This window comes from Sorghum bicolor, chromosome 3 (assembly GCF_000003195.3).
Source record: "Sorghum bicolor cultivar BTx623 chromosome 3, Sorghum_bicolor_NCBIv3, whole genome shotgun sequence".
In the NCBI taxonomy this organism is placed as follows: domain Eukaryota; kingdom Viridiplantae; phylum Streptophyta; class Magnoliopsida; order Poales; family Poaceae; genus Sorghum; species Sorghum bicolor.
In genome coordinates this window covers 6,247,662-6,258,207 of record NC_012872.2, presented here as the reverse complement: position 1 = coordinate 6,258,207, position 10,546 = coordinate 6,247,662, and positions in this window count along the sequence as shown.

Sequence of the window (10,546 nt, the reverse complement as noted above, 5' to 3'; positions counted from 1 at the left end):
TATTTTATTCAAATAACAAAATTCCTCATGTACATGGAGTGTTTCTATGAATGAAGCAAAGTTGGGCCATGGGAGCCACCCCCTAGGGTTAGGCCACCCTTGGTGGTGTCGGCCAACCCCATTGGTGGGCCCACTTGCCCCCAATCTAGATATAACCCAAGGAAACACATTTCTAAAGCACTCTCAACCCTTAGAGCAATATGTGCTTTCTCTAGACGACACATGTGCATTTCACGAGGATCAAAGGGCTCACAAACATAATCCTTCACATCACCAATCGATCTAACCCACCAAAAAGTGCCACATGACAGGTGGACCAAGCCTCCCTCTAGAGGAGGGGGCCCATAGGGCAAGGGCGATCCCCCTAGGGTCAAGGCCCCCGTAACCACTTCAACGGCTCAGTGTTGGTCAACATGCAAAGGATCAAACCCTAGAATAGCTAAGGAGCACCCCACGATAGACGGAACCCAATCGTCGCACGAAGCCACTGAAACCCTAGAACAGCAGTGTAGCATAACCCTACATCTCTCTCTCTCTCCCTTGATCCCTCGATTGTAAGAACTCGATTGAGCATTCCTAATATGAAGAATACCAATGTTGGATGTAGGGCTTATACACCTAAATAAAGATAAATCCCTTGTGTTTTGAGTGCTTAAACCATAGGAGGCTACGCATGGTTGAACAACCCATTTATATACTGTCATGTAAACGAACCCACGACAGTATCCAAGAGGTGTCTCCTAACCGTAAAGTTACAACTAATATTTAGAATCAAATGAATTATAACAACCTAGGTGTTAGGTAGTCATTAACACAAATCATAGATGCATCAACAAAATTAATAAGAAAAGATCTTCACGTCCGACTCTAGAAAAGCCAAGTAATTAAAGAAATCATAAATAGAAAAAATTAAAAACAAAGAGAAAGTGGACTACTCATCGACAGGTCCTACCATCCCCATCGTTCTCACACCTTCACGCCTGAGGCCCGACTCCCTCACCGTATTCTCTCTCTCTCTATCCCTCACAGCGTCGCTCTCCCTACTCTTCTTCCCAACACGCCTCCGCATCCGGCCGCCGCTCTTCCCTGCTCCTCCCCCACAGGTCACCACCGTCGCATCCGGCACTCTCCCCGCCGGTCGCTGCCCCTTGGCGCTCCTCCCCTTCTCTCTGGCGCCCTTATTTCTCAGCCCGGTGTCCAGATCTGTTGGTCCGAGCACAACCGTCGGTCGTCCATGTGCGACCCCAAGGCGTGCCACCATCCATCCAAGCATGGCCCCAAGTCCGCCGTCGCCGGACGTGCCCCGCCACCGTGCTTGCTCTGCCTTGACACTTGGACGTGTGGATCTACAGCAACGAGCATCCACAAGAACAGGTATGCATGTCCTTTCTCTTTCCTTCCTTTTGTGCAAAACTAAGCACTTGTACCCTAATTTAATCTATTGGGCTATCTGTATTGAGAACGGATCTAAATTGGTCTAAACCGGGGTGTATGCTTGTGTGTGCAAAACTTGTTTGGTTTTCATGCAGTATGTATGTGGATTGAATTTTGTTAATAGACTTGCGTTAGGCAGATCCCTTTTAAATAGTTTATGGACCTTGAAGCGAATATAGAAATAAATGCCAAAATCATGAATTAGCTATTCTTCACCTTGCTAAATCAAGTGCTTTGCAAAACTATTTGCTGAAATGAGTTTCCACCCCAAGATGTCAAAGGAAATCTCTCAAGAGAATTAGGCACTGAATTTTATTTTGTAGCTGCATTTCTGCAATACTGCATCTTAATTCACCTAACACTTCTAGAAGTATATTAACTGTTATTCAAAATAAAATATATGGATTCAAAATGTGTTGAAATAGATGTCCTGCACTGATAAGGATTTAGTGGTGATTCACCGAATGTTGTCATAGAAATATTAAATATAAATGACTTGCTGTGCAGTGTGCATTATTTGTACATATATTTGGAAATAGATTGCAAGATTGTCATTGTGATTCATGATTTCTATTTCTTACTACTGATTCTGTTTTCTTAAACCTCAACCATTCAGATATGCAAGCAAGTGGCAACACTGCTCTCAAGCTTTAAGGCATGAACAAATTCCAGAGGACCATGTGGCAGCACTGCTCTCAGTTTGGGTGAGTATTAAGTATCAGTCCTGCACTTCTTTGGCACATTGTCTGTATGTAGTTGAAGGCTTGCAAATTTATTGGCTTGTAGTTGCACGGTCTAGCTAGGATCCAATTCTCATGTTTCTCTACACCGTTGCTGAACCTCTGCTCCTGTCGATTGAGGTCAGTGCATGCTGCTAATCACATTTAGACTCTACTAAACATGTGCATTGAACTGCTAATCATATTTAGACTCTCATGTTCTTCAAATAAATAACAGTTGTAATGTACAAGTTTTAACTGGCCAAAAGACTTGTAATTTTTTTCAGAGATAGTACCTTTGCACATGTGAGTTTTATTATTGATCAAGTACTCTTTGTAGATGTTTGATGAGGCTATCTGTGAATTGTGGCAAGAGGATCAAGGCGCTCATGGTGGCTATTTTCATAGTCATGAAAGATTTTGTTGTGCGAGCAAATCATCTGAGTTGTTGCTGTATAAGCCAACATCTTAGTTTTGTAGGTATTTGACTGTAGCTTGGTTATTGCCTTAGTATTTCGTGTGAAATATTGTATAAGTACAAATGTTGATAGTTTCAATGAAAATGGTGAGCAGTATTTCTCAATTGTGAGCTTTGTTCCAGTTTATGTGTGTTGACATGGCAGCAAAACCATCACGGTTCAGTTCATCACCATAGTCTCTTCCTATAGTTGCCCTCTGGTTCGTTCATGACGATCCAAAAAACCAACCTATGACGTTCTATTTTGGTCCAAAAAATGTATGACGAGGAATAGATGACGTTACTATGGACCGTCACACATAGTTAACCGTGACAGATTTTCGCTTGTCCATGACAGAATCAAACCGTCATATATAAGTTAATTTCTTGTATACGAAAATGTGAAACCACCGCCTGAAGTTGCGATGATTGCGACATAAGGTGCTACCTTATTTATTTGTTCTCACTTGTTGATCACTTCATAAGTTCATAGTTCATATCATGCATATATTTGCCCCTTTTCTGTAAGCTCTATATTTTTTAGGACTCATATATGATGTTGATTTATGCTGTATATTTGACGACAGGTGCAAGGATGCCAACGCAAGTTGCCATGACCTTTTTGACCATTTGATCTTGTTGTATCATATCTATATTCTTCCGGAAAAGCAATTATATTATACACTACTACGTTACAACAGCAAAGTTCTAAACCATTTCTTGCAATCTTGTCCGATCCGCACCTTCCCACACCTAATCCATGACTTTAGCCGTGCCAGTTTTCTTAGACCATGACGAACAATCAGATCATCTATTGAGAAGAAAAGACTGATGGTGCGCATGCATATGCATGTTGTCTCTTTTATACAATAATATCTCATTTGGATGTATGAACAGACCGATATATAGTAAGCTATATATGAATATATCACAATTCTACTTTGCACATTGGGTAAACCATAAACTCCACCAGCCCAATTTCCTATCCTTGTTGCATTAGTTTTGTTGGTATTTTTTTTTTTTGTGTGAGGAGCCTTATGTTTGGAGTACACATACGAGATGCTACAGGAACATATACGCTTAGATGGTTTCTTGCTTTTTTGACGACCGGATCAGATAGGATCGGGCACCGGCTATATATATATATACGCATGAGCCTGGCCGTCCAATCTCTCATCCTCCGAGGAAACTGAATCGAAAATCAGTCCCTCTTCTCTCTTCTCAACTCCTCCCTCTCCCTCTTCAATTGCCAGCTGAGTTCCATCATCACACTCCCAGTTTCAAATTATCCCAAAACGGCGACGACGCTAAGGCGAGTTCAACTGAAGATGGCGACGCCGGCTGATCTTGCTCTGCAGGCGCCGGAGGCCGGCGCCGCGTACAAGGTCGTGACTGCGCTATGGGTGCTCGGCCTGTTCACCGCCTCCATTGCCATCACCCTCGCCATGCGCGAGCCACTGCCGCCGGTGGCGCCGGGCGTCCACAAGAACGCGTACCTCCTCGCCCTCTCGGTCGCATTCTTCGCCGGAGTGGCAGGCGTCATGGCCGCCGTTTGCATTGGGTGGCCAACGACGGCCGCCGGCCGCCGTGGCAATGGCACGGGGAGGAAGCTCGGCGTCTACTCCGCCGCCTTCGTCGCTGTCGGCGGCCTCGTGGTGGTTTCAGTTTCGCTGCTGCTCTGGTAAGTTTGCATGCAGTGCAGCTCGATGACGATCGCCCTACTAGCTGCTGCTGCTCACATTGGGGGCCGGCCGGCATGAGCATCCTTGTGATCGTCATGTCTATGTCGTCGATCTTCAGCTGCATGCATCGTCGTTGAGTATGTAAAGAGCATCTGCTGTTCCCTGTCTGGAGAACTAAAGCTACTGCTGTTCGTTTATTAGCTATAGCTAGTCATGTCATGTGTGCTATCCTATATACTATCTATTAGTAAGGTCGCAGCGCTATATGGTCTTGCTCTTGTCGCCTTAGCTCCGGCCACGAGCTAGATCGTCGTTGTCCACGTAGATCGGTGTCGTCATTCAGATCGGAGACTTCAGTCTACTGAATGAGTTCGATTATATTTGTCGCCTATATATGTTGTCGTCGTCGTGTTAGTATTTAGGTAAATAAATAAAATTTGCAGTGTGCATGCATTTGTCTCGATCGAGGAGACGTGATGTCGAGTTGCTTGTTGTTAATTTGGTCAATCGATCAGTTGGTTTTATCAGGTCGTTGATATATATATATGCTCAAATCTATTGGTTGACGGGGCCTGCTGCTACAACACACGTGTGTTTGGATCAAATCCTCCTGCACACCACGTAACGTAACTGCAGGGGCCTGATTATGCATATAGCTGCTATAAAAACACAGGTGCTTGCTTGTTAGCCGCGTTGATGGTGACTGGTGAGGTGAGAAGCAGCACAGCAGAGTCGGCAAGACAACCACAACCTGACGAAGAGCCTCGGAGGGAAAAAAAACTGATGAATAAATGACTGAAGACAGAATGCTGCGATCCAATATACTCTAGATATTCTAAAAATTTTAGAGAATCAAAATATTAAGTTTGACCAAAATTATAGTAAAAATTACAAAGAATCATAATATAAAATAGTTACACTATAAAAATATAATTAATAAAAAAATTAATGATATTTAGTTGATATTATAAATATTATTATTTTATTAAATAAATTTGATTAAATTTGAGATTCTTTAGTCTCTAAGATTCTTGGACGGAGGTAGTATATACGAGAGTATTTGGGCCGGACTGAATCAATGTCATGTCAATCAAGTGAGCCCAACCAGAAGCCCAAAACTGCAAGACCCAACGCCAGACGGTGGTATTGCTACAGTGTTTGGTGTCCGTGAGCCGTAGTGTAGCAGCGAAACAAACATGCCATTAATAGACTTGTAAAGCCCTGAGCACTCGTGTTGCTTGCAGTTAGGTCATGTTTAGTTTCTCACAAATTTTATAAAAATTATCAGATTTTTCATGACATCGAATTTTACGGCACATACATAAAACATTAATAAGTATATATTAAAAAAATAACTAATTGCACAGCTTTTCTGTAATTTGCGAGACGAATTTTTTGAGCCTAATTAGTCCATGATTAGACAATATTTGTCAAATACAAACAAAAATGCTATAGTGTCCATTTTGCAAAAAAATTTAGAACTAAACATTAATTGATTTCTTTTATCCATCAGCTTAGGTCTTGTTAATTTAGTTCCCCAAAATCCAAAAACTTTTTAAAATTCTCCATCGCCTCGAATCTTGCGGTACCTATATATAGTATTAAATATAGATAAAAATAAATAATTGCACAGTTTTTCTGTAATTTGCGAGACGAATCTTTTAATCCTAGTTAGTCAATGGTTGGACAATAATTGCTAAATACAAACGGAAGTGCTAGTTGAATAATGTTTAGTTGAGTTTAGGGCGTACTAGTTGCTTTATGCGTATTTCTCTAATTATTTCATGCGTTTCACTGAAATTTAGCTTATGTTAATGTTTATGCTAATTGATTGTAAGATAAAATATTGTTCGTTCGCTAAAGGGTACTACTGAAGTAACACTGTTCTTTCACTGTTCGTTTCCTGAAGTAGCACCAAACTTTCAGTGAAACAGTTTTGTCACAACAAATCATGCATGCATGTGTGCTGTTCCGATCCAAGTCCAACAAAGAAACAGCAGCTGCATGCATCTCCTAAACTTTAGTTGTTGTCCCATAGGATATTTGGACATATGCATGGAGTATTAAATATAGACTAATTACGAAATTAAATACATAGACTGAGACAGTTTTGCATGACGAATTTTTTAAGCCTAATTAGTCTATGATTTGACAAATATAGTGCTACAGTAAATGTTTTTTTAGATAAAGGAATGAAATATTCCAGCCTTTGCAATCACAAGTGATTACTTATAGCTATATGCTACAGTAACTATGTAACGGTGATGGATTGATTAGTAATTTGTTTTATGTAACATCTCATGTTACACCTCCTAAACTCTTTGTCCAACCTCGTGTCTGAAATGAACATGACACTGCTATTCTTTGTTTTTGAAAAATCCGTTACCTACTTTCATTAATAAGAACGAAATTGAAATACAACATGATTACATTATGGGGCTTGCAGTGGCACAAGTTGCGCCCGCCCCAGCCAGCCTTTTTGTTCAGTGTTCAGAATTGAACCACTCGCCACCCCGGGTAATGTTAGGGCACTCCCAATGCAAGACTCTATCATGGAGTCCAAGACAATTAATTTCATATTATTTATGGTATTTTGCTGATGTGGCACCATATTTATTGAAAAAAGAGGTAGAAAAAATAAGACTCCAAGTCTTATTTAGACTCTAAGTTTACATTATTCGAGGTAATAAATAACTTTAGACTCCATGATAGAGTCTGCATTGTGAGTGCCCTTACAGGCAGACTACATACTAGGAATTGCAGCAACTGTACTACGTGTAACCTGTTGGCCAAAAACATTGTCCTGCGTTCTTGCGGCCAACAATAGTTGCAGGCTTTTGTTCCCGGCGTAAGCCCAAGTCCCAGCCTCATCTTGTATGTTGCTGAGGATCTGCTGCATAGACCTGGAGATCCTCCTAAAAACTCTATTGTTCCTTTCCCGCCATATCTCCCAAATGACCAGTATGAGTAGAGATTTACTGTCTTCCCTAATGGTCGTCAGTTGTCCATCAAACATATTTAGGAGACACTCTTGCAAGCTATCTATATGAGCCCAGTTGTCCGGTGCTAGGTTTGATACTTGGATCCAGTGAGCCACCCTTTCCCAAATGCTCTATACCACGCAACATTCTATGAAGAGATGAGTTGTAGTTTCTAAATTCCTTATGCACGGTTGACAGAAATACTCATTTATCCAACCTCGCACCTGCACCCGCACCGCTGTCTAGATTCTACCCTGCATTAGCAGCCATATGAAAAATTTACATTTTGGAGGTGCCTTTGTTTTCCATGTTAGTTTAGCCGTTGTGCATCTGGTGGATCCTTCCATCTGCAAGTTATATGCTGACCTCGCTGAATATTGCCTGTCCCTGGTGTGCATCCAGATTATACAGTCCTCCTGATGTTTCTGATAACACAACATCATGGACACTTTCCCATAGGCTTATGACTTCAGCAATTAATTGTTTGGCCATATTGTAATCGATATCTCTGATCCACCTATTTAGTTTCATCGCATTCAGCACTGATCAGTTTTTTTCTTTTACTATGCTTGTATAGGGCTGGGTAGAGTACAACCGGTGCCTTCCCTTATAGCCATCTCAGCGTCCAAAACACTGCCTTGCGCTCATTACGGAGCTCCACTTTAGTGGCTGCATTGAAAAGCTGCATATCTTCACTGTCAACTGGAATTTGTAGGTCTTTAATTTCCATGATCGTTTCCCTATTGTCCCAGGCAAATCATCGAAGCCGAAGCAATCTGCTGAAGCATTCAAGGTCTGTTATTCCTAGCCAATCATCCTCCGTTGGCCTGCAGAGCCACCAGTGAGGTCAGGACGCGCTGCTATCCCGAAACGCATCTATCCACTATATTCTATAAAGATATTTGTAGATGTACGGTACTGTTACCTGTACGTACGTAGCGTTTTTGTCTCCTTTCCCTTCCCTTTTCCACTTCTTATTTCCTTTTATATACAGCCATCGAGAGCCACACGGCGAGCAACACGGGTGCACGGATACAGAGCGGCGCCAGTTGGGAGTTTGGGACCTCGTCCAACCATGGGCGCCTACGTCCCCTACTGGCCTTGCCTTACCTTACCGCTTGCCAGCAAATAAGGTAATTTTCTTTTTAGTATTTGCTATTAAAAAATCCATGAATTCGGTCCAAACAAGCAACGGATTGAGCAACTAGCGCAAAAGCCGTTGCGCTAACGCGCATCCTCTTGCTGGGATGGTTTGAGACAAAGATTTTACATAGATAATGCTTTCTCGCTACCCGCCCGCAATGGTTCACTAATCAATACTTCACAAAGTCATCAACATGTGACACGACAAAACTACAAATCAAATCATTTGTGCCTGATCTCTTCATTTATAGTTCATCCCAAAATCCAAAAAGTTTTCAAGATTCTCTGTCACATCGAATCTTGCGGCACATGCATGAAGCATTAAATATAGACGAAAACAAAAACTAATCACACAGTTTGATCGTAAATCGCGAAACAAATCTTTTGACCCTAATTAGTTTATGATTAGATAATAATTATCATAAACAAACGAAAATGCTACCGTAGCGAAATCCAAAATTTTTACGGATCTAAACAAGGCCGCTTGGCCAGGCATCCGGCACCCGTCAGTGTCAGGCCGTCAGCCTCCACGTCCGGCCCGCGTTTTAGTGATCAGTTATCACCCGGCCCACACGATGCAAGCTGACAACGACGACGGCATGTCGCTGTCTCCCTGACTCCCCGCAAGCCACACATGACACACGCTTTATCCGGCCGGCCGGCCTATAGTATATATACACGCATGATCGAGACTGGCTGTCGAATCTCTCATTCTCCAAGCTAGGAAACTAGGTCGAAAATCAGTCCCTTCTCTCTTGTCATCACCCTCCCTCTCCAATTGCGAGCTGATCGAGTTCCATCATTATTCCAAGTTCCAAATCCCAAAACAACGACACTAAGGCGAGAGTTGTTGAGAACGATCGAAGATGGCGACGCCCGCTCATCTTGCTCTGCAGCGGCAACTGCAGGCGCCGGAGCCAGAGGGCGCCGGCGCCGCGTCCAAGGTCATCGTGACTGCGCTATGGGTGCTCGGCCTGTTCACCGCCTCCGTTGCCATCACCCTGGCCGTGCGCGAGCCACTGCCGGCGGGCGTCCTCAAGAACGTGTACCTCCTCGCGCTCTCGGTCGCATTCTTCGCCGGGGTGGCAGGCGTCATTATGGCCGCCGTTTGCATTGAGTGGCCAACGACCCCCACGGCAGGCAGCCGCCGTGCCACGGGGAGGAAGCTCGTCTACTCTGCCGCTGCCGCCGTCGCTGTCGGTGGCCTCATGGTGGTCGTCGTTTCACTGCTCTGGTAAAAGTTTGCATGCGGCAGCTCCTTGATCGATCGCCCCTGCTGCTCACATTGGGGATGATCTTCAGTTGTGATCGTCATGCATGTCTATGTCGTTGATCTTCAGTTGCATAGATCGTCGTTGTCCACGTACGTCGGTGTCATCATTCAGATAGGAGCCTTCAGTTCGCTGAATGTGTTGTTTGTCGTCTATCTATGTTAATTTTCGTCATGTTATTTGTAGCGGTGAATAAATAAATTTTGCAGTGTGTGTGCATGCATTTGTGTCGAGGAGACGTGCGTGATGTCGAGTTGCTTGTTGTTTGGAGCCAATCGATCATCAGTGTTTTATCAGGTTGATATATATGCCTTGCTGACGGCAGCGCCCCGCTGCTAGAACACACGTGTGTGTTTGGATCAAATCCTCTTGCACACCACGTAACTGCAGGGCCGCCTGGTTCTGCATATGGCTGGTATAAAACAGGAGCTTGTTATCCGCGCTGATGGTGAGAAGCAGCAGATGAGGACGTGACGAGACCTAGAGAAGCAGCAACAGAGTCGGCAAGACAACCACAACCTGACGACGAAGAACCTCGTAAAAAAAACTGATGAAGAAATAAATGAGTGAAGACAGAGAATGCTGCGATCCAATATATTCCTTCTATGTAATCCTAGTAGCAGTGTTAGCCTTCCTACTAGGACTCTATATTGTAAACCGACTAGAACTTTTACCTCCTAGACTCTCCGTTACATCGAATTCCAGATTCTCCATTACATCGAATCTTGCGGTATATGTATGAATCATTAAATATAGATAAAAAATAATCAATTACACAATTTATCTATAATTTGTGAGACGAATTTTTTCAGTCTAGTTAATTTATGATTGAACAATATTCACTATTGGAAACATGAAC